The sequence below is a fragment of the Somniosus microcephalus genome, unplaced genomic scaffold (assembly GCF_052327205.1).
Source record: "Somniosus microcephalus isolate GS21.2 unplaced genomic scaffold, FLI_Smic_1.0 unresolved_chr2, whole genome shotgun sequence".
NCBI lineage: Eukaryota > Metazoa > Chordata > Chondrichthyes > Squaliformes > Somniosidae > Somniosus > Somniosus microcephalus.
In genome coordinates, this window is record NW_028225180.1 from 51,733,890 (window position 1) to 51,759,280 (window position 25,391).

The following is a 25,391-nucleotide window of genomic DNA, read 5'->3' on the forward strand; positions in this document are numbered from 1 at the left end:
AAGGATGCTGATCGATAGTTTCCAAGGATGCACGTGCACGGGCACACACACAAATGGAGAATTATGATTGTAAAATAGCTGTCAAATCCACCACTTGTATATTAGTGGTGTTTTCTGAGATCCCAGAGCTAACAGCTGCTGTACTGATGGAGAAGGAGGGATTTTATAGCATGATTAACAAGGCAGCGTTCTCCTTCTCATTATAATATTTCTATCTAACATTTCTATTAATATTATATTTGTTACGGAGCATCAGAATCTGGGAACGACTTTCACCACCATGGATGAAGATCCAAACAGGGGAGAAGATGCAACATCTTCAAAAAGAATGAGAATGGACACAGGTAGGTTCAGAACATACTTTAAAGTATAATTTCTGTCCTGGCAAAATGGCTAGATCTAATGCATGGACCTGCAGCTCTCACAGGAAGAGGGAATAGGACAGGGGCTGAGTACAAAGTGGGAAGTAACTGACCATCTCGAAGGCATCGCAGTCACAGCTGGAGGGAGCCCCTGAGTACTGGATCTGTCCAATAGATAACTGGTATTGTGGACTGTAATGTGGATAGAGACAGTGACTCAGAGGAGGGTCTTCCTGAGCAAAGGTATGGTGGAGCCGGAGGCCACCCAGTGGTGCGAGAGTGAGAGGCAGGTAGGGCACAGCAATAGCAGAACGATACTTGTAGCAGATTGTATATTCTATGGAATAAACAATCTCGTCTGCAGCCCTGAGCAGGCCCGGAATAGTTAGTTGCCTCCCTGGTGCCAGAGAGAAGAACATCATTGAACGGGTGGGACCACCTCTGGGGGGAAAGGAGAGCAGAAAATAGCCGTGGTTGGAACCAGTAACACGGATAGAAATACGTTTATAGGATATTAACACTTAGGCATTAACCACGCAACAATGCCTCAAGCTGTTGAATTCTGTATTGTTTTGCACTGGGCTGCTTAAGGAGGGAAATATGAGGCTGAAGCGAAGGGAAGGCCACGTTCTGTACTGAAAAACAGTTATGTTTTTACAGAAAAGGTGAATGGAATGTTATTGACAAGATAAAGGAAGGAGGATTTGAAGTAGTGAGAGATAAAGTCACTTGTTTATTTTATTAAATAACGAATGGGGACCAGCCAGCATTTCGAACACTGGAGGTAGTATTGAGTGTTGTGTATAGAAACATAGAAACATAGACGATAGAAGCAGGAGCAGGCCATTTGGCCCCATGAGCCTGCTCCACCATTCAATGCGATCATGACTGATCATCCAAATTTAGTACCCTCTGCCTGCTTGCTCCCATATCCCTCGATCCCCTTAGCATTAAGACATATATCTAACACCTTCTTGAATATATTTAATGAATTGGTCTCAACTTTCTTCTGTGGTAGAGAATTCCACAGGTCCACCACTCTCTCGGTGAAGAAACTTATCCTCATCTCAGTCCTAAATGGCTTACCTCTTATCCTTAGACTGTGACCCCTGGTTCTCGAATCTCCCACCATTGGGAACAGCCTTCCTGCATCTAGTCTGTATAGTCCTGTTAGAATTTTATAAGCTTCAATGAGATCCCATCTCATTCTTCTGAACTCTAGCGAATATAAGCCTAATCGAACCAATCTCTCTTCATACGTCATTCTTGCCATCCCAGGTATCAGTCTGGTGAATCTTCGCTGCACTCCCTCCATGGCAAGAACATCCTTCCTCAGTTAAGGTGACCAAAACTGCACACAATACTCAAGGTGTGGTCTCACCAAGGCCCTGTACAACTGCAGCAAGACATCCTTGCTCCTGTATTTGAATCCTCTCGCTATGAAGGCCAGCATACTAATTGCCTTCTTAACTGCCTGCTGCACCTGCATGCTTACCTTCAGCGACTGGTGCACAAGGGCACCCAGGTCTCGTTGCACTTCCCCTTTTCCCAATCTATTGCCGTTCAGATAATAACCTGCCTTCCTGTTTTTGCCACCAAAGTGGATAACCTCACATTTATCCACATGATACTGCATCTGTCATGCATCTGTCCCATCGCCCAACCTGTCCAGATCGTACTGGAGATTCTCTGCATCCTTCTCACAGCACACACACCCACCCTGCTTTGTGTCGTCTGCAAACTTGGAGATATTACATCTACTTCCCTCGTCTAGATCATTAATATATATTGTGAATAACTGGGGTCCTAGCACCGATCCTTGTGGTACCCCACTAGTCACTACCTTCCACTCAAAAAAAGACCCGTTTATTCCAACTCTTTGCTTCCTGTCTGCCAACCAGTTTTCTATCCAAGTCAGTACCTTACCCCAGTCCCATGTGCTTTAAATTAGTATGCGAGTCCCTTATGCAGGACCTTATCGAAAGCCTTCTGAATGTCCAAATACACCACATCCACTGGTTCTCCCTTATCTGTTCTACCAGTTGCATCCTTAAAAAGTTCAAGTAGATAAGTCAAGCCTGATTTACCTTTTATAAATCCATGTTTACTTTCTCCGATCCTGTCACTGTTTTCCAAGTGCTCTGCTATTACATCTTTTATAATGGACTCTAGCATTTTCCCCACTACCGATGTCATCCTTACCAGTCTATAATTCCTCATGTTTTCTCTACCTCCTTTTTTAAATAGCGGTGTTACATTAGCTACCCTCCAATCCATGGGAACTGTTCCAGAGTCTATAGAATTTTGGAAGATGACCAGCAATGCATCTACTATTTCTAGGGCCACTTCCTTAATTACCCTAGGATGTAGATTATCAGGCCCTGGGGATTTATCGGCCTTCAATCCCGGCAATTTCCCTAACACCATTTCCCTACAAATACTGATTTCATTTAGTTCCAGCCTCTCATTAGAACCTATGTTCCCCGACATCTCTGGGAGGTTATTTGTGTCCTCCTTTGTAAAGACCGAACCAAAGTATGTATTTAATTGGTCTGCCATGTCTTTGTTCCCCGTTATAATTTCCGCTGATTCTGATTTCAAGGGAACTACGCATGACCTTAGCAATATTTTTCTCTTCACATATATATAGAATGAATTTACAGTCAGTTTTTATGTTCCCTGAAAGCTTACTCTCATACTCAATTTTCCCCCTCTTAATTAATCCCTTTTTCCTCCTTTGCTGAATCGTAAACTGCTCAAAATCCTCAGGTTTGCTGCTTTGTCTGGCCAACTTATATGTCCTCTCCTTGGACCTTATGCTATTCCTAATTTCCCTTGTTAGCCAATGTTGAGTCACCTTTTTTGTTTTATTTTTATGTCAAACAGGGATGAACAAATTCTGTAGTTCATCCTTGCGATCCTTAAATGTTTGCCATTGCCTATTCACCATCAACCCTTTTAGAAACATTCCCCAATCTATCCTAGCCAACTCGCACCTCATACCATCGTAGTGTCATTTATTTAAATTCAGTTCCCAAGTCTCTGAATCTACGACTTCACTCTCCATCTTAATGAAGAATTCTATCATATTTTGATCGCTCCTCCCCAAGGGGCCTCGCAAAACAAGATTGCTGATTAAGTATATGAGTGTACAAATCATTCCGAACATTCAGAAGCTTGAGATGTGATAAAGTATCTATAAGACAGGGCCTAGGTTTTCACAGGATGCAAAGGGAAATATTTATGGTGACAACATTTTGAGGGAAGAGCAAAACATTTGTGGACACCAGTATTAATAAAGCGTTCTATGACAGCGGAACAGTAACAACAACAAGAAGAAACTGGCATTTATATAGCGCCTTTTATGTACTAAAATGTCTCAAGTTGTCTCACAGGAGCGTTATCAATAAAAAATTATACCGACTCACATAAGGACACATTAGCTTAGGTGAGCAAAAGCTTCCTCAAAGAGGCAAGGTTCAAAGAACGTCTGAAAGGAGGAGAGCGAGAGAGAAAGAGGCGGAGAGGTTTAGAACAAAAGGGTGGTCCAGAGAGATATGCTAAGATGGAATCCACATGCTCGCAGTTTTGCAATAGGAAGGTAAATAGCACAATTCTCAGTGGGCTTTGCAGGCCAGCAAGCAGTGGCGGTGAGGTAGAGGTGGGACTGAGGAAGTAGTTGTGGAGGAATGCAATTTTGGGGAAATACAAAATATCTCCTTTACTTTCTAAATATGATGGTTGAACTGAGAATGTTGATGTAATAGAGGGCGATGTGGGTCCATAGCTAGAGATCAATGTAGAGAAGGATTTGGCTCTGAGTAAAATAGCCGAGGTGGAGAAGTCTCTGGGCTCAGAAATAATGCAGCCCAGACTGTTAAAGGAAGTCAGAGAGGAGATAGGAGGGACTGGCCAATTCATTTCAACACACGTTTGATATCAAAATTATACAGGTGGATTGAATGAGCCCCAGTGATGTTTCTGTTATAATGTGGATAGAGGATCAACCTGGTTACCAGAGACCATTTTGTAGAAACTCCAACAAATCTGCAAATCTGCAAATCCGATCACCGCTAAGTCTTTGCTTCTCTAAAGTGCAGATTAAAGTTCTTAGCCTATCTTGATAACTAAGTTGCTTTATACTGGGAATTAGTCTAATGTCCCTCCTCTGCAACAGTTTGAAAGCCTCAATGTCACCCACCATGCGAGGGACCAAAACTGGACACAGTATTCCAAGGCCTTGTACTAGGACAAAATAGGTCGTCTTAAACCTAACTGTCCTACGAATGGACCCCAACACCCTCTTTTTTGTAGCTATTGCTTCACGGCATTACTCCTGTACCTTTAGAGATGTATGCACTAGAAAGCCCGGATCTTCCTTTCTCCCCCTCATTTAATGCCATGGAGGGTGTATGGATGTTGAGCATTTGCACTGCCCGCAGGCATAACATGACACTTATCCAAGCTAAACATCATTTGCCAATCATGAGCCCAATCTCCCAACACGTTAAATGCAGTTTTGTTGAGAGGTGACTATACATGTTTTGGAATTTAGTACATGCACTGTATATGTGGGTTATCAGGAGATTTTTAATAATGAGGCTAGGGCTGCAAAGTGCTGGAAAGTTTCTGGTAAATTTACGGGAAATTTCTGGAAATTTTCCACAGGAGGTTTAGCTTGGGAATTTTGGGATTTTGTCCAAAAAAAGCACATGCTAACATAATATTTTTTTGTATTTCTTTCAATTTTGTTCACAGTTCCACTCTTAAAATTACTAACAGAGATGGAATCTTAATTATTAAGGAATTTCATAATCGATATATGGTTATCTTCTTACTTGGCTTGTTTTAATAAGTACAAGTTTTGTGTGTGACTGTGAACAAATGTGTTTTGATTGGTTGGATGAGTGGATGAGCGATTAGCTCCCTCTATTGGTGATGTAGCGTCGTGCGTGCAGAGGTCATGCTTCCATTACATGGGGCTTCAGAAAAAAATTACTCACCCTGTTGCAATCGTGCTGATCAACCGCACTTTGACACAGGGATGAATGTCCTTTATTTCTCTGCAAAGGACAATGCCACATTTACCGTCGGATGTGTGGGAGCATTTTACCCCAGGCATTAAAGATGGAAAGAATGTGTACATGTGGAAATACTGTACAAAGCCATATGTAAAGAATGCCACAAAGATGCAGCAGCGTTTTTCCAAATGCAACAACTTCACTCAAAGCTCACATCAGTCAACCCAGAGTTCCTCTGCTTCCATTCAAGAAGATGATGGTTCACATTCAACATGAGGCTCCTTATCTACAGCAGCTCCTGGCCCACTGGGAACTTTATTTGATACAATAGATAACCATAGCCAGAAGAATGCAGATGGGTGCCTTGCTCGAGCTGTATATGCGACAGGCTCACCCTTCATGCTCACAGCCAATGTGTACTGGAAGAGATTTTTCAATGTTATTCGCCCTGCATGCTGTCCTCCCACCAGACATTCTTTGTCTACTTATTTGCTGGAGGCTGAGTATAAGAGTCCAAGGAAAGATCAAAGAAACGATAGAGATGGCAGATTGTGTTGCAGTTATCTCAGATGGGTGTTCAAATGTATGAGGGGATGGCATCATAAACTACATCGGCTCCAATCCTCTGCCAGTGTTCTTCAAGAGCACAGACACAAAGGGCAACGGACACACAGGCACATACATTGCTGATGAGCTGAAAGTGGTCATCAACGATCTTGGATCACAAAAGGTCTTTGCAGTAGTTACTGACAATGTTGCGAATATGAAGGCTGCTTGGGCTCAAGTGGAGGATGCCTACAGTCATATTACATCTATTGGGTGCGCAGCTCATGGGCTCAGCCTGCTCCTCAATGACACCATGGAATGTATCACATGCGGTGTATATGGGTTATCAGAAGGTTTTTGATAATGTGGCTCACAGGAAGCTTTAGCCATTTGCTATATGATAAAATGTAGCCGCCTGGGTAGAAAGTGGATAATGTAAACACAGATCCGAATTCTACAATCACTGAGTTCTTGACAAAGTGCGACGATTACCAGCTGTTCCAGTTCACGAAATTCTACCGGGACAGACTGGAACAGGCGATTGAAGGAGGTGTGGATGGTGTCAGCTCGTTGTTAACATACGAGTGGCATTTCAGTGGACAAGAACACCGGGTAAGTAGGAGGGACGCAGAATGAGTTTGGATAATTTAAACATCACAGAACTGACAGGATATCAGATCTTGGAATCACAGAATGTTACAGAAGAGAAACACGGCAAATAGGAAAGAAAGGGATGAAACTGAAATTATTGTGAATCAGAAACAATGGTATGAAGAGGTGAAAATACCCAGTGGGTCCGTCCGTATCTGTACAAAGGACAGGGGAACGGTTCGGGTATAACTCTTGTGTGGACTGAAAACAAAGGGAAACCGTTTTAGTAGGACTGGGAAAAGGAGAGACCAGAAGCAACAGACAGGATTTAAAGGGAAGGTCCTGAGTTTACTGACCTTGAAGCTACTTAACGTAAATTAAGGAACCAAGAGATGACAAAAATCATCTGTGGAGTAAATGAGAGCCATTACAAGGACAAAAACAAAATAGTAAAATGATTAAAATGTATGAGACCTGCACAATAAATCTAACCCCCAAAAAATGAGAATTGTAAACCCGACGCTGTGCAGGTTTTTTCTCCCCCTGCATCAACAGTGGTCAATGCCAACTTTGGCAGAGACGCAATACGGGCGGTAGAACCTGCAGTCGAGCGTCAATCCCCTGGACAGCACTTCAGGAAATTAAAGCAAGCAGCCTGAACTGTTCTGTCAGTTACCTTTAATGGCATAGAACTAAATGGAAATGATAATCGGGCAGGGGGTATAATGGACGGTCGACCTGCTTTCAACTGTCCAAGTTGATAATCTAGGAAATTTACTCTCATCCTAAATCAGCTCATTACCCATTATTGTTAATATCCCACCTAGTCTAATCCCAATCTCCTGCTCACTACCCATTACTGTTAATATCCCACCAACTCTAATCCCAACCTTCTGCTCACTACCTATTACCGTTAATATCCCACCTAGTCTAAGCACAACCTCCTGCTCACTACCCATTACTGTTAATATCCTACCTAGTCTAATCCCAACCTGCTCTTCACTACCCATTACTGTTAATATCCCACCTCGTCTAAGCCCAACCTCCTGCTCACTACCCATTACCGTTAATATCCCACCTAGTCTAATCCCAATCTCCTGCTCAATACCCATTACCGTTAATATCCTTTCTAGTCTAATCCCAACCTCCTGTTCACCACCCATGACTGTTAATATCCCACCAATCTAATCCCAGCCTCCTATTCACTACCGTCACCATTAATATCTCAATTAGTGTGATCCCAACATCCTGTTCAGTTCCCGTTACTGTTAATATCCAACCTAATCTAAGCCCAACCACCTGCTCAATATCCATTACTGTTAATAACCTAACTAGTCTAATCCCAACCTCCTGCTCACTATCTATTAAGTTTAATATCTCACCTAGTCTAATCTCAACCCCCTGCTCACTATGCATTACCGCTAATATCCCACCTAATCTAGTCCCAACCTTCTGCTCACTATGCATTACCGTTAATATCCCACCCAGTCTAATCGCAATCTCCTGCTCACTACCTATTACTTAATATCCCATTTAGTCTAATCGCTATCTCCTGCTTACTACGCATTACCGTTAATATCCAACCTATTCCAATCCCAACCTACTGCTCACTACCAATTACTGTTAATATCCCACCTAGTCAAATCCCAAGCTCCTGCTCACTACCAATTACTGTTAATATCCCACATATTCAAATCACAACCTCCTGCTAACTGCCCATTACTGTTAATATCCCACCGAGTCTAATTACAACCTCCTGCTGACCGCATTATGCTTAGTATCCCAATTAATTCAGGTTTTATCTTCTGTTCACGCCCCATACTCCACCATTCATTTCTATCCACGAAGCAATAGAAATAGATTTTATCAAAACATGTCGACTTGCTTCCACAATAGTCTGTGCGATTGAATTATGCTTTCTAACCACCTCGTGTGTAAATAAATTTATCAACATTCACCACAATTCTTCGAATTAGCCTAATTATGTGCACTCTGGGCAATCAGTGGAAACTATCAGTAACTATGTATTTGATCATAACTCTTCAGATTCTGAAGACTTCCAGAAATCCTCACTTAATCTGCTCACCTCTAGTGGAATGAGCCCAACGTTCTGAAATCGCACTCTCTAACAGTAACTCCACATCCCTGGTAACATCCTATTGCAATTGCATGCCAGTTTTTCCATTGCTTTTACATCCTATAAATGGAGAGTCCAAACCTGTACACAACTGGGTAAATTATCAGCCTCTCTGCTCTTGGAGTGCAACGTCACTCCCCACGAGAATATCATGAAATCGAGCTCAAAAATTCAGTCTGTAATTACCTGCCGCTGTGCACTGGGTGTGGGACGTCACTCCTTAGGGAGGAACATGAGCAAATTGAGATTATTCAGACTGTCATTTTCCATCCGCTCACTTTATTGGTTGTTCACGGAGTGGGTGATTGGGGGATGAAATAGTTGTAGTTTCATATTTATGTAATAGGCCAGATTTTGGGGTAGAAATAATGGTGGGGCTAACAGCGCTCACTGTTACTAAAGGGTAAATTGGACAGTAACTTCCAGCGACCACACATGCGGTGTTTAACACGAAAATCAGGAAGGTTGTGTCCGAGTTGCCTTGGTGCTCCAAAAGCAGCGCGAGAATATTGGCCCAGTAATTCCGGGCCCAACACGTGAGTATGGACTGGGTACTCACGCGTTGGCCCGATGGAAGTGCCGGTTTTCAGCATGCACAGCGCATGCATGGAAAACCGGCATTTCTTGCCCACTGAACCAAAGGGTTCAGAGGGCGAACGCGTGCGTGCAGGATTCTGCGCGTGAACGCTGAAATTTTTTTTCCACACGTTTGCATATGTGTTAGGGCCTCTCCTTTTTATGAATGTAAAAACGAGACATAAGGGCTTCATTCTTTAAGGTAAGTGGTCTATTACTTAAAATTATAAAAAAAATTCCACAGCTTTATTGTTTTTAAGGACTTTACAGTAAGGTAAGTGTAGTTTTAGACCCGATATTTAAAAAAATTATTTTTTTCAAAAATTTGATTAATTGTTTAAAATTGTTTTTTAAAGTTATTTATAGTTCATTTAATTAGTGGGCTTTTTTTTAAATTTTATTTAAAGTTTAACTAGTGTTTTGGGCGCCCGTACTTTTCATGAGTTTGACAGTTCTTACTTTCAAACTCATGAATGAAGTTTCCCCTCCCCTGATTGGCTGCACAGTGCTCACCTGATCCCAGCCGGCACATCGAACTAACTACACCGCTGGATCAGGCAAGCACAGTGCACCGACATCTGAGCCGGACCAGTGACAGGAATTCAAAGCAGGCCCAGGCTTCAGATGTCGGCGTGCTGGGTGAGTGCACATCGGGGGCTTGCACGCGCGGCAAGCCCCCGAACCTAATTTCTGGGCTGTTATCTCACAGAGAGACTCGCCATTGAAATGCATGGAACGGCATTAGATTACTGTAGTTACCTGATAGATACACACGGAACTCGCCAGGAAAAGTCAGGGCTTGCCTATTCCAGTGTAATTATTTGTTTAACTGCGTGATCAGTCTTAACTAATGCCAATCAACCTCTCTGACACAGAAAATAAACTTTTGCAAGTGTGGAACCTCATTCCTTCAGATTTTAATTATTGTTGGAGCTGTACAATCAAAAAATTCAATAATGTTTGTATCTGTTCTTTCTGTCTTTATTTCGCTCCCTCTGAACATAAGAAGATAAGAAATAATTGCAGGAGTAGGACATTTGTCCCTTCGAGCCTGCACCCACATTCAATAATATAATTGCTGATCTTCTACCTCATCTCCCCTTTCCTGCAATATTCCCATATCCCTTGAATCCCTGAAGATTCAAAAATCTATCGATCTCTGTCTTGAATACATTCAATAACTGAGCATCCACAGCCCTCCGGGCGAGAGAATTCCAAAGATTCACCACCCTCTAAGTAACGAAATTTCTCCTTACCTCAGTCCTAAATGGCTGATCCCTTTTTCTAAGACTGTGACCCCTGGTTGCAGACTCCCCAGCCAGGGGAAGCATCCTCCTTGCATCTACCATGTCAAGCAAGGTAAAAATGTTGTATGTTTCAGTGAGATGCATTCTGAATCCAATCTTTCTTGCCTTCTCTTTATTTCACTTTCTGCATGTGATTTGACATTGCATTCTATATTCTAACTAAAAATTCCTGTTTCAGACTGCGTAAGGATTCTTCAAGCTGATTGGTAAAGGAAACATACAGTTGCTTCTCCTTTTCCCCCTGTAGAGGGCGCTGGGCGTTTTGGCTCTAAATTACACTGATGATGAAGGAACGTTCAAGTCAGGATCGTGTGTTATTTCAAGTGCAACTTGGAGGTGGTGGTGTTTCTAGGCGGATGCTGCTCTTGTCCTTCTAGGTGCCAGAGGCCGCCGGTTTGAGAGGTGCTGTCAAAGAAGCATTGGCGAACTGCTGCAGTTTTTTCTGTAAATAGCACACACGGCAGCGATGGTGCACCGTTGGTGGAGGGATTGCATGTTTATGGTGGTGGGTGGGCTGCCAATTAAGCGTATTTCTCTGTTCTGGATTGCGTGGAGCTTCTTGAGGGTTGTTGCAGCTTCACCTCTCCAGGCAAGTGGAAAGTTTTCCATCACACACCGCAGTTGCACCTGATAGGTGCAGGAGAGGCTCCTGGGTGGCCAGGACACCCAGCCTCTTTCCTGCTCTAGCAGCCACGAGTTTTTTTGTGACTATCCAATGGTAGGAATTTGACGATGGCAATGCCAGTGAATGACAAAGGGACACGGTTGGACTCTTTTGTGGGGGATTGGCATTGCCTGACACTTTTGGGCGCACATGTTACTCGCCCCTTGTCCGCCCAAACCTAGATTTTGTTCAGGACTTGCTGCATGCAAGCATGGACCGCTTCATTATCTGACGAACTGAAAATGGAGCTGAACACTGCAATCATCAGAGAACATCCACACTCCTGGCTTTATGATGGAGGGAAGGTGATTGACGAAGCAGCTGAAATGCTTAGTCCGAAGACTCTGCCCTGAGGAATTGTTGCAGTGGTGTCCTGGTGTTGAGATGATTCGCCTCCAACAACCACACTTCATGGTGCCACATATGTCGAACTCTGCCTTGATGTCAAACGCATTCACTCTCACCTCACAGCTGGAATACAGTTCTTTGGTCCTTGTTTGAAGTCGATTGGTCCTGGTGGAACTCAAATTGAGCCTCACTGAGCAGCTTTTTTTTGAATAAGTGCTGCATGATAACACTGTTGATGGCTCCCTCCAACACTTTGATGATGAAGATTGAGACTAGGCTGATAGGGTGGTAATTGCGTGGGTTGCATTGTTCCTGCTCTTTGTTGACAGGCCATACCTGGACAATTCTCTGCAGTGTCGGGTAGATACCAGTGTTGTGGATGTAATAGAATAACTTGACTAGAGGCGTGGTTCGTTCCAGAGCACAGATCTTCAACACTACAACCAGAATGTTGTCGGGACCTGGAGCATTTGCAGTGCCCAGTGCATTTGTTTCTTGATATCAAATTAGCTGGGAACTAGGCATTCCATCTCCCACCTACTGTACATTCTGCACCTTTTAGTACATTTAGTGCTTCCTTCAAGTTGTGTTCAAAATGAAGTACTGATTAATCGGCTGAGGGAGGGTGGTAGGTGGTAATCGGCAGGAAGTTTCCTTGCCCATATTTGATCCGAAGGCATGAGATTTTGTTGGCTCCGGAGTCATTGTTAATGATTTCCAGGACACTTGCATCTGAGGGTATATCACTGTGCCCCTCCACAGGTGGGTCTGTCTTGCCGGTGGGACAGGAAATGCCGATCAATGTTAATGATTCCCAGGGCACTTGCACGATAGTGTCTATCACCGTGCACCACCTTTGGCGGATCTGTCCTGCAGGTGGGACAGGACATACCGATCAAAGTTAATGATACCCAGGGCACTTGCATCTGAGTGTAAAGCACTGTGCCCCACCACTGGTGGGTCTGTCCTGCTGATAGGATAGGAAATACCGATGAATGCTGATGGAGGTGCCTGCGACATTGGCTAATAAATATGATTTTATAAGTATCAATACATCAAAACGTTGCTTGTCTAATGTGTGTTCCACTTCTCCCTACTTTGGCACCAGTTCCCAGGTGTTAGTGAGGAGGGTTTTGCAGGGTTGGCTGGGTTGGGTATTCCATTGTTGTTTCCGAATCTAATGCTGAAGCCGAGCGGCCCGTCCGATTTTATTCTTCTACATCTTTCTTGAGTATTTATCCGTCATTTCAGAGGCCACCACATTGGTGAAGCACTGGAGTTGTGTACCGACCAGATGTAAAGGACATTAGGTTTTACGACAATCTTTACTAATATCAGCTATTTATTTCGAATTATTTCAAATTTGAATATAAATTAAAATTCAGGAAACGACCACGAATTCATTTGAACCATTATCTCTGGATTACTCATCCAATAACATAACCAGCACGCTATCATTCTTGGCGCCTCACCGTCTCTGTGTCCATTGTCTGATAGCACCTCTGGAAGTGCCTTTCGACGATTTATATTCTGCTTTAAAGGCACTTTATCAAACTAAGCTTTGATGAAGTAAGTCCTAACTATACTGCTGGATATATGCTTCCGGATAGTGAGGTTTCATACCGGCAGCAGATGTGTCATATAATGGGGGACAGGCATTTCAATTACCGAGGGAACAAATGATTCGATTTTTCATCTTTATTTTAATTGGTCGATTCTCCGGCTTTATACATCAACAGTGATTGTTTCAATTCATCAGCGATAATTTCTCAGGCAGTTTTCTAGCTGCTTCTCTCACTTCAGATTCGTTCCTTCCCTGTAACTGGAGTTCAGTCTCGCTGCTGCTTTATTTCTAATTAAATCACAAAGTGGGGCAGCAGGAAAACATGTGAGAAACGAGTGTATCATATCGTCAATCAGTAAGCTGATGTCATGTTGGACACGAATGGAGAGAGAAAACTAATCACGTTAAAACTGCTGCAGATTCTCAGTGATTCCTTTCTCTCCTCGAACTATAATTCATCACATGTCTTTACCGTTAATAGTGGATCAAGATGTTTACAGAATATTCTGCCCATGTTGAGAATGGTTCACTACCCGGCCCAATGATTGCTTTCTCAGCTCAAAACAACTGGGAGATCCCATCACTGAGCAGATCATTTCCCCCTCACTCTCAGTGTTTATCTTTCACTTTGCTTCTCGATATTTTCATTATTATTCTTTACAGAAAGTCACTGATCTCGTGGAGCAGGGAAACAGGTTGGACAGTTCCAAACTTCTCCTAAATCTGGTGATGGAGAAAGGCTCTGGGGCCCGAAGGGTGATGTGGGAATCCTTTGTGAAAATGCGCCATGGGGTACCAAAGTTGGACAAAATACTGAAAGAAATACAGGAACTTGGTACGGTAAAATCACACACATGAATTCAAATATTAATTTAATCACTGAAGACTTTACTATAATATTACACAGATCTGACTTCATCAAAGTTAATTGATTTAAACAGGTTCTGATCCATTTGATTACATGAACATCGCACGAGGTTTATCTGAAATATCAAGTCAACTGAAAGGTAAGTGAGGAAATTAAGATTTAAAAACTATTATTTCACATCTGAGAATCAGAATGCTTGACAGTGGCCCTTTGTTTAGCGGTTGCCAGAATCAGGGAATCAGCTGCTCAAACCTGGAGAAATGAGACTGAACGTCATTTAGATTTGTCATCAATCCAAAACTAACCTATTTAGGTTCAAAATACATTTCAGTGCATTTCTGACGTTTCCTGTAAATATGCAGAAGTGGCATCATTTCACTAATCCAGCTGCTGATCTCTATCATTTGTGAAGTCTTATAAACACCTGGCAGGATCCTGATACACTGTGAAACGCCATAAACACCTGACAGGATCCTCATGAACTGTGAATCCGCATACACACCTGGCAGGATCCCGATACACAGTGAAACTCCATACATGCCTGGCAGTATCCTGATACACTGTGAAACCCCATACACATCTGGCAGGACCCTGATACACTGTTTAACACTATACACACCTTGAAGGATCCTATTACACTGTGAAACCCCATCCACATCAGGCATTATCCTAATACACCATGAAACCCCATTATAACCTGGCAGGATCCTGATACACTGTGAAACCACATGCACACCTGGCAGGATCCTGATATATGGTGCAGCTCCATACACACCTGGCAGGATCCTGATACACTGTTAAACCCCATACACATCTGGCAGAATCCAGATACACTATGAAACCCCATACACACCTGCCAGGAACCTGATACACTATGAAACTCCATACTCACCTGGAAGGATCCTGATACACTGTCAAACCCCATACACACCTGGCAGGATCCTCATACAATGTGAAACCCCATACACACCTGGCAGGATACTGATACACTGAAACCCCGTACATACAGGCAGGATCCTGTGAACATTTTAAACCCCATACGCACCTGGCAGAATCTCGATACACTGTGAAACCCCATACAAACCTGACAGGATCCTGACACACTGTGAAACCCCATACTCACCTGGAAGGATCCTGATCAACTGTCAAACCCCATACACACCTGGCAGGATCCTGATACACTGTGACACCCCATACACACCTGGCGAGATCCTCATGCACTTTGAAACCCCATTAACACCTGGCAGGATCCTGATACACTGACACCCCATGCACACCAGGCAGGATCCTGATACACTGTGAAACACCATACACACCTGGCAGGATTCTGAAATACCGTAAAACCCCCATACACTCCTGGCAGGATCATTATACACTGTAACGAAAGTCTCTGAACCTGATATGGAAGTTACCTGTGCTACTGGGCTTCTTATCCAGCACAAACTGTAGGAACAGTGGTCGAGAAATGGGATAAAGTTTAGTATTGCCATTCTACATCACGTCATGAACCGTCTGATCATTTTCAATCTAACCTGAAGATGTACAGATGTTTCCACAATCAAACATTTAACGAGGAGGAACATGAGGAAACTGTCATATTATGGGTGATTAGAAATTGATTGGACCGATTCCCACTGGCAGTGAAACAGAAAAACTAGTCACAGAGAATCTAGTCGTACTGAAAGAAACGTCCTTTCATTTAGGAGGATTTTAATTGACAATTTACTGATTATCAGAAACATATTTTTGATTTTCAAAACTATATTATAGAAAACTCATATAGAAATGCACCAATGGAATGCAATTATTCTATCACTTGATAGGAACTCTCAATCTTTTCTTCCCTAATGTAATACTATGTGTAGTGGGCGGTAGTTCTATTTCTGATTCTAATCGGTTTCAAGATGAGACTGTTATATGAAGAAAATAATTTAAGTGTAAAATCACGGCAAAACTATTCGCATTTTTTTGAAACAATACAGTAGGATGATTAGGGGATCGAAAGTTCACTTTGATCCGAACAAGTCTGTCCTGTTAGAGATGAACCCACCTGCCACTCCTCTCAATGCATCCACAGATAAACCACCATTGTCTCTTCTCCCCACTTACACTGCCCCTTATTGCCCTCCCTGGTAACTGGTCTCCCGCTCTAATACCCTTTCGTGAAAAAGGTTATGCTGCTCTCCATTCTTCCTCCTGGCTTCTTAGTGTATGTTTTCTCTGTTATCTAATTGTGCTCATTGAGATTTACTTTCCTGCATTAATTTTGTGAATTCTGTAAGAAATTCTGATCAATATTTCATTACTCGAAGTCTCTTCCAAATAAAACAATCTAACACCGCACTCTTTACTCTGTCTTACTTCCTGATGCACATAATCATCGTATATCTCTCTGCACCTTCACCATTTCAATAACATTCTTCCTGTGATTAGGTGGTTAGAAGTGCACACAATACCTTCCGGGGACCTGACACACTTACAGCGGATGGTCTGTACATTCACAATCTCTCCTTCCCCCAGAGCCCACACTACACCAGATGACCTGCCCAGGATCTGACACATTAACGTGGAACTTGTGTCCATTCACAGTCTGTCCCTCTCCCAGTACGCACACTACCCCAGATAACCTGCCCAGGACCTGACACACTAACGGTGGAAGTTCTGTACATTCAGTCTGTCCCTCTCCAAGCGCACACACTACCTCAGATAACCTGCCTAGAACCTGATGCACTAACGGTGGAACTTCTCTACATTCACAGTCTATCCCTCTCTCAGTGTGCACAATAATCCAGATAATCTACCCAGGCCTGACCCACTAACGGTGGAACTTCTGTATATTCACAGCCTTTCCCTCTCCCAGTGCCCACTCTATAACCTGCCAATGGTCTGACACACTATGGACGCTTCACATTGCATGGATGACTCTTCTTCTTATGCAGTATCTATCACCAGCTGCAATGCCTCAAGCGACAGTTTACGGAGCTTGAGCGGCGACTGGAGTCATTGTGGTGCATCCACAAGGCTGTTAGCTACGTGGATAGCACATTTAATGAGATGGTCACCCCGCAGCCTAAGAGAGAGCGGACAGAGAGCAAATGGGTGACCACCAGACAGAAGAAGACCAGGCAGGCAGTACAGGAGGCCCCGGAGGGCATTTCGCTCTCCAACCGGTGTTCTATTCTGAGTACTGGTGGAGGCTATGGTCACTCTGAGGGCTGCACTCAGAGCCAAGTCCTCAGCATCACGGGTGGCTCCGCTGCACAGGGGGGAGGGGAGGAAAAAAGTGGAAGAGAAATAGTCGTTGGGGATTCAATTGTGAGGGGGGCATACAGGCATTTCTGCAGCCGGAGGCATGACTCCAGGAAGGTATGTTGCCTCCCTGGTGCCAGGGTCAAGGATGTCACCGAACTGCTGCAGAGCATTCTGGGGGGACAGGGTGAACAGCCAGATGTCGTGGTCCATAGCGATACCAATGACATAGGTAGAAAGAGGGATGAGGTCCTGCAGGCAGAGTTTAGGGAGCTAGGAGTCAGATTAAAAAACAGGACATCAAAGGTAATAATCTCCGGACTACTCCCGGTGCAGATGAATGCGTGGCTGGAAGGATGGTGCAGGAGGGAGGGCTTTAGATTGCTGAGGCATTGGGGCCGTTCCTGGGGGAGGTGGGACCTGTACAAGCTGGACAGGTTGCACCGCAGCAGGGCTGGGACCAATACCCTCGCTGGGGGTGCGGGGGCGGGGGGGGTTTCTAATGCTGTTGGGGAGGGTTTAAACTAGCTTGGTGGGGGGATGTGAACATAAGTATAGAGTCTGTAGGGAGGGAAAAAATCTGGAATTTGACAACAAAAACGTAGAAAGTAAATTGGAAGGACAGAGGAATCAAGCAGTCAACAAGGAGGTTTGCCTCTACTAAATGTTATATACTTCAAGGCAAGGAGTACAGCAAACAAGGCAGATGAGCTTAGGGCACAGGTAGATAATTGGGACTATGATATTATAGCTAATACAGGGACGTGGCTGAAAGAAGGGCAGGTATGTCAGCTCAACATTCCTGTTTGCAGGATTTTCAGATGGGACAGAGAGAGGCGTAAGAAGGGGGAGGGGGGTCGTGATATTCATTAAAGAAACTATTACAGCTGTGAGCAGGGATGACATGTTGGAAGGGTCATCAAATGAGGCCATATGGGTTAGAAACAAAAAGGGCAATCACACTGCTTGGGAGTGTACTGTAGACCCCCAAACATTGAGAGGGAGGTAGGAGAACAAATATATAGTCAAATTTCTGCGAAGTGCAAAAATTGTACGGCAGTAATAGTAGGGGATTTCAACTACTCCAATATTAACTGAGATAAAAAGTCTGAAGGGTATAGAGGGTGTGAATTACTAAAATGCATTCAGCAGAACATTTTTAGCCTGTATGTAGTAAGCCCAACAAGGGAGAGGGCGGTTCTGGACATTGTTTTAGGGAATGAAGATCGACAGGTAGAAGGCATATCAGTGGGGAATCATTTTGGTGCTAGTGACGATAATTCAGTTAGATTTAAGGTACTTATTGAAAAGGACAAGGATAGACCAGGAATAAAATTTCTAAATTGGGGGAAAAGCAAATTTTGCTAAGCTCAGTGGGGATTTAGCCATAGTGGACTGGGAGCAGCTACTTGAAGGAAAATCAATGTCACAGCAGTGGGAGGCATTCAAGGAGGATATCCGGAGGGTCAGACAAAATATGTGCCCTTAAAGAAAAAAGGTGGGAATGACATATCTAGTTGACTAGGGACATCCAGGATAGGATAAAGAAAGAAAGGGAGGCGTATGACAGATACTGAGGGCTAAATACTGCAGAAACTTTAGAGGAGTGCAGAAAATGCAGGATTGCAATTAAAAATTATATTAGGAAAGTGAAGAGAGAGCAAGAACAATTCTTGGCAAGTAAAATCAGGGATAACACAAAGAGGTTTTATAAATATATTAAGAGGATAACTAAAGAAAGAATAGGGCCTATTAGGGTTCATGCGGGTAATCTGTGTGCGGAGGCGGCAAACGTCAGAAGGGTGCTTAATGAATACTTTGCGTCTGTTTTCACAAAGGAGAGGGGTGAAGCGGACATTGCTATCAGGGAGGAGGAGTGTGAAATACTAAAGGGAATAAACATAATGAGAGAGGAAATATTAAGGGGTTTGGCAGCTTTAAAAGTGGATGAATCCTCAGGCCCGGATGAAATCTATCACAGGCCGTTAAGCAAAGCAAAAGAGGAAATAGCAGAGGCCCTGACCATCATTTCCAATCCTCTATGGCTTCAGGTGTGGTGCCAGAGAAATGGAGGACTGCTAACGTTGTACCCTTGTTTATAAAGGGAGAAAAGGATAGACAGAGTAATTACAGGCCAGTCAGCCTAACCTCGGTGGTGGGAATATTATTGGAAAGAATTCTGAAGGACAGGATAAATCTTCATTCAGAAAGACAGGGATTAATCAAGGATAGTCAGCACGGGTTTGTTAAGGGAAGGTCGTGTCTGACGAACTTGATTGAATTTTTTGAGCAGGTAACAAGGAGGGTAGATGAGGGTTGTGCGTTTGATGTAGTGTATATGGACTTTAGCAAGGCTTTTGATAAGCTTCCACATGGCAGACTGATCACGAAGTTAAAAGCCCACGGGATCCAGGGCAAAGTGTCAAGTTGGATTCCAAACTGGCTTGGAGGCAGAAAGCAGAGAGTAATGGTTGATGGGTGTTTTTGTGACTGGAAGCTGTTTCCAGTGGGGCTACGCAGGACTCAGTACTAGGTCCCTTTATTTTTGTGCTATATATCAATGATCTAGACTTGTATATAGGTGGTATGATTAAGAAGTTTGGAGATAAAACTAAAATCGACTGTGTGGTTGACACTGAAAAAGGAAGTTGTAGACTGCAGGAATATATAAATACATTGTTCAGGTGGGCAGAACAGTGGCAAATGGAATTCAATCCGGAGAAGTGTGAGGTAATGCATTTGGGGAGGGCTAACAAGGAAAGGGAATACACATTAAATGGTAGGACACTGAGTAGTGTAGAGGAACAAAGGGAACTTGGAGTGCATGTCCACAGTTCCCTGAAGGCAGAATAGAAACATAGAAACATAGAAGATAGGAGCAGGAGTAGGCCATTCGTCCCCAAGAGCCTGCTCTGCAATTCACTGCGATCATGGCTGATCATCCAAATTCAGTACCCTGTCCCTGCTTTCTCCACATACCCCTTCATTCCCTTATACTGAACAAATATATCTAAATCCTTCTTGAATATATTTAATGAATTGGCCACAACTGTCTTCTGTACAGGGAATTCCACAGGCTCACCAATCTCTGGGTGAAGAAGTTCCTCCTCATCTCAGTCCAAAATGGCTTACCCCTTATCATTAGCCTGTGACCCATGGTTCTGGAATCCACCGCCATCGGGAACAGCTTTCCTGTCTAGTCCTGTTAGAATTTTATAAGTTTCAATTAGATCCCCTCTCATCCTTCTAAACTCTAGCAAGTATAAGCCTAATTGACCCAAGCTCTCTACAGACGTCATTCCTGCCATCCCAGGTATCAGTCTGGTGAATCTTCGCTGCACTCCCTCCATGGCAAGAACATCTTTCCTCAGATAAGGCGACAAAAACTGCACACAATACTCAAGGTGTGGACTCACCATGGCCCTGTACAACTGCAGCAAGACATCCTTGCTCCTGTACTCGAATCCTCTCGCTATGAAGGCCAGCATACCATTTGCCTTCTTAACCGCCTGCTGCACCTGCATGCTTACCTTCAGTGACTGGTGCACAATTCGTTGCATTTCCCATTTTCCCAATCTATCGCCTTTCAGATAATAATCTGCCTTCCTGTTTTTGCCACCAAAATGGATAACCTCGCATGTATACATATTATATTGCAGCTGCCATGCATCTGCCCAACCGCCCAAACTGTCCAAATCGTTTGGAGTTTCTATGCATCCTCCTCACAGCAAACATGCCCACCCAGCTTTGGAGATGTTACATCTACTTCCCTCGTCAAGATCATTATTCTATATTACGAATAACTGGGGTGCTAGCACCGATCCCTGTGGTACCCCACTTGTCACTGCCTTCCACTCGGAAAAAGACCCGTTTAATCCAACTCTTTGCTTCCTGTCAGCCAACCAGTTTTCTATCCAAGTCAGTACCTTACCCCTAATCCCATGTGCTTTAACTTTGCACGCTAGTCTCTTATGCGAGACCTTATCGAAATTCTTCTGAAAGTACAAATACACCACATCCACTGGTTCTCCTTTATCTATTCTACCAGTTACATCCCCAAAAAATTGCAGTAGATTAGTCAAGCATGGTTTACCTTTTGTAAATCATTTTGACTTGCACCGATCCAGTCACTGTTTTCCAAGTGCTCTGCTTTACATCTTTTATAATGGGCTCTAGCATATTCCCCACTACTGGTGTCAGTCTTACCAGTCTATAATTCCCCGTTTTTTCTCTACCACCTTTTCTAAATAGTGGGGTTACATTAGCTACCCTCCAATCCATGGGAACTTTTCCAGAGTCTATAGAATTTTGGAAGATGACCAGCAATGCATCTACTATTTCTAGGGCCACTTCCTTAAGTAACCTAGGATGTAGATTATCAGACCCTGGGGATTTATCGGCCTTCAATCCCGTCAATTTCCCTAACACCATTTCCATACAAATACTGATTTCATTCAGTTCCACCCTTTCATTCGACCAAATTTTCGCGACATCTCTGGGAGTTTATTTGTGTCCTTCTTTGTAAAGACAGAACCAAAGCAGGTATTTAATTGGCCTGCCATGGCTTTGTTCCCCATTATGAATTCCCCTGATTCTGACTGCAAGGGACCTACGCTTGAATTTACCAGTTATTTTTCTCTTCACATATCTATAGAAGCTTTTATAGTCAGATTTTATGTTCCCTGAAGCTTACTCTCATACTCTATTTTCCCCCTCTTAATTAATCCCTTTGTCCTCCTTTGCTGAATCCTAAACTGCTCCCACTCCTCAGGTTTGCTGCTTTTTCTGGCCAATTTATATGTCCTCTCCTTGGATATTATGCTGTCCCAATTTCCCTTGTTAGCCAATGTTGAGTCACCTTCTTTTATGCCAAACACGGATGATCAAATTATGTAGTTCATCCATGCGATCTTTAAATGTTTGCCATTGCCTGTTCACCATCAACCCTTTAACAAACATTCCCCAATCCATCCTAGCCAACTCGCGCCTCATAACATCGTAGTGTCCTTTATTTAAAATCAGTACCCACGTCTCTGAGTCAACTAATTCACTCTCCATTTTAATGAAACATCCTATTCAATTATGATCGCTCCACCCCAAGGGGCCTCGCACAACAAGATTGCTAATGAATCCTGTCTCATTACATAATACCCAGTCTAATATGGCCAGATTTCTTGTTGGTTCCTCGATATATTGGTGCAGGAAACCATTCCGTATACACTCTAGGGATTTCTCCTCCACAGTATTGTTACAAATTTGGTTAGACCAATCTATATGTAGATTAAAGTCACCCATGATAATTGCTGTGCCCTTATTGCACGCATCATTAATTTCCCATTTAATGCCATCCCCAACCTCAGCAGTACTGTTTGAGGGTCTGAATACAACCCCACTAACGTTTTCTGCCCTTTGGTATTTCTCAGTTCTACCCATACAGATTCCACATCATCAGAGCTATTATCCTTCATTACTATTGTGTTAATTTCCTCTTTTGCCAGCAATGCTACCCCACCGCCTTTTCATTTTTGCCTGACCTTCCTGAATATTGAATAATCCTCGATGTTGAGTTCCCAGCCTTGGTCATCCTGGAGCCATATCTTCGTAATCCCAATTATATCATATCCATTTACATCTATTTGCGAAGTTAATTCATCCACCCTATAACGAATGCTCCTCGCATTAAGACACAAAATCTTCAGGCTTGTTTTTTTTACACTCTTAGACCTTTTAGAATTGTTGTTTACTGCGGCCATGTTTGATTTACACCCTTGATTTCTTTGACTTCCACTTTTGCTTTTCTCCTTTGTCTCTTTTGCTTCTATCCTTGCTTCCCTTTCCTCTGTCTCCATGCACAGGTTCCCAACCCCCTGCAATTTTAGTTTAAACCCTCCCCAACAGCACTAGCAAACAATTCACCTAGGACTTCAGCCACGGTCCTGCGCAGGTGCAAACCATCCAGTTTTGACTGGTCCTACCTCCCCCAGAACCGATTCCAATGTCCCAGGAATTTGAATCCCTCCCACTTGCACCATCCTTCTAGCCATGTATTCATCTGAAATATCCTTCTATTTCTACTCTGACTAGCACGTGGCACTGGTAGCAATCCTGAGATAACTACCTTTGAGGTCCTATTTTTTTATTTTCCTCCTAACTCCCTATATTCAGCTTTAAGGACATCACCCCCTTTTTTACCTATATCTTTGGTACCTATATGCACCACCATAACCGGCTGTTTACCCTCCCCCTCCAGAATGCCCTGCAGCCGCTCCAAGACACCCTTGACCCTTGCACCAGGGAGGCAACATACCATCCTGGAGTCTTGTTTGCGGCCGCATAAACGCCTATCTATTCCCCTTAAAATAGAATCCCCTATCACTATAGCTCTCCCGCACTTTTTCCTCTCGTCCCGTGCAGCAGAAACACCCATGGTGCCAGGAAGTTGGTTGTTGCTGCCTTCCCCCGATAAGCCATCCTTCCCAACAATCTCCAAAGCGGTATATTTGTTTGTGAGTTTGGATGGCCACAGTGGACCCTTGCACTGCCTGTGCCTACTACTCTGACTGGCGGTCACCCATTCCCTTCCTGCCTGTTCAGCCTTGATGTCCTCAGCATCGCGAATGCTCCAGCATGTGTCCATTCGTAGCTCCAGCGCTGCAATGCCATCTGCCAGTAGCTGCAGCTGGACACACTTCCCACACTCATGGTCGTCAGGGTCACAGGAAGTGTCCCTGATTTCCCACATAGTGCAGGAGGAGCATGCCAAGGAGCCGAGCTTTGCTGACATGAATTCCCCTTTAATTAATTTAAATTAAATCAATACCACCAATTATACTACACTTAAATGATATACTCAAGTGTGCTTCTTTCCTATCACTCCCTGCTACACAACGGAGACGTTAGAAATTATAACCAAAAAATTAAGACCGTATAAATTTTATAAATTAAGAACCTAAACTGTCAGACTATAGAGTATTTAAAGTACTCTTCCAATCAGCTGCTCCCTCCTGCCCACATCACGTTTTGAATCATGACATAGTTCTGGAATGCCGCCACCGGTCTGTGAGGTTGGTAAGACTCTGTAAAAAAGCCCGTGAAAGTGAGTTTAAATACTCACTGAAACTCTGCTCTCACCGCTCTGGACAATGGCCTATGTAAAAAAGCCCTTGAAAGCGATTGTAAATGAGCAGGCCAGGTAGATAAGTTGGTTAAGCCGGCATGCGGAATGCTTGGCTTTATTAGCCATGGCATAGAGTACATGAACTTCAACTGCATAAAACAATAGTTAGGCCTCAGCTAGAGTACTGCTTGCAGTTCTGGTCACCACATTACAGGAAAGATGTGATTACACTACAGAGGGTACAGAGGAGATTTACAAGGATGTTGCCGGGAGTAGAGTATCTTAGTTATGAGGAAAAAGTGGATAGGCTGGGTTTGTTTTCCTTGGAACAGAGGAGGCTGAGGGGAGACCATATTCAGGTATATAAAATTATGAGGGACCTTGATAAAGTGTACAGAAAGGACATATTTCCCTTAGCAGAGGGGCCAAAACCAAGGGGCACAGATTTTAAGTAATTGATGAAAGGTTTAGAGGGGATTTGTAAGGAACTTTCTTCACCCAGAGGGTGGTTGGTGTTTGGAACTCACTGCCTGAAAGTGGGGTAGAGGCAGAAACCCTAACCACATCTAAAAAGTACTTGGATGTGCACTTGCGATGCTCTAACCTGCAGGGATACGGAGCAAGAAATGGGAAGTGGGATTCGGCTGTATAGCTCTTTGTTGTCTGGCACGGACACAATCGGCTGAAATGGCCTCCTTCTGTGCTGTAATTTTCTATGATTCTATGAACATAGACATAGAAATATAGAAAAATAGGAGCAAGATTAGGCCATTCGGCCGTTCGAGCCTGCTCCACCATTCAATATGTTCATGGTTGATCCTCAATCTCAATACTTTATTCCCACTCTCTCCCCAAACCCCTTGATGCTTTTTGTGTATAGAAAATCATCTATCACCTTTTTAAATATATTTAGTGACTTGGCCTCCACAAACATCTGTGCTGGAGAATTCCACAGGTTCACCGCACTCTGAGTGAAGAAATTTCTCCTAATCTCAGTCCTAAATGTCCGACCAAGTATCCTGAGACTGTGACCACTCGTTC

The 25,391-nt window shown here is 43.5% G+C and overlaps 1 pseudogene; it reads left to right on the top strand.

The window, feature by feature from the left end:
* Positions 1-280: 280 nt before the first annotated feature.
* LOC147092639 (NACHT, LRR and PYD domains-containing protein 3-like) overlaps positions 281-25,391 on the top strand; it is a 326,912-nt pseudogene continuing 301,801 nt past the window's right edge.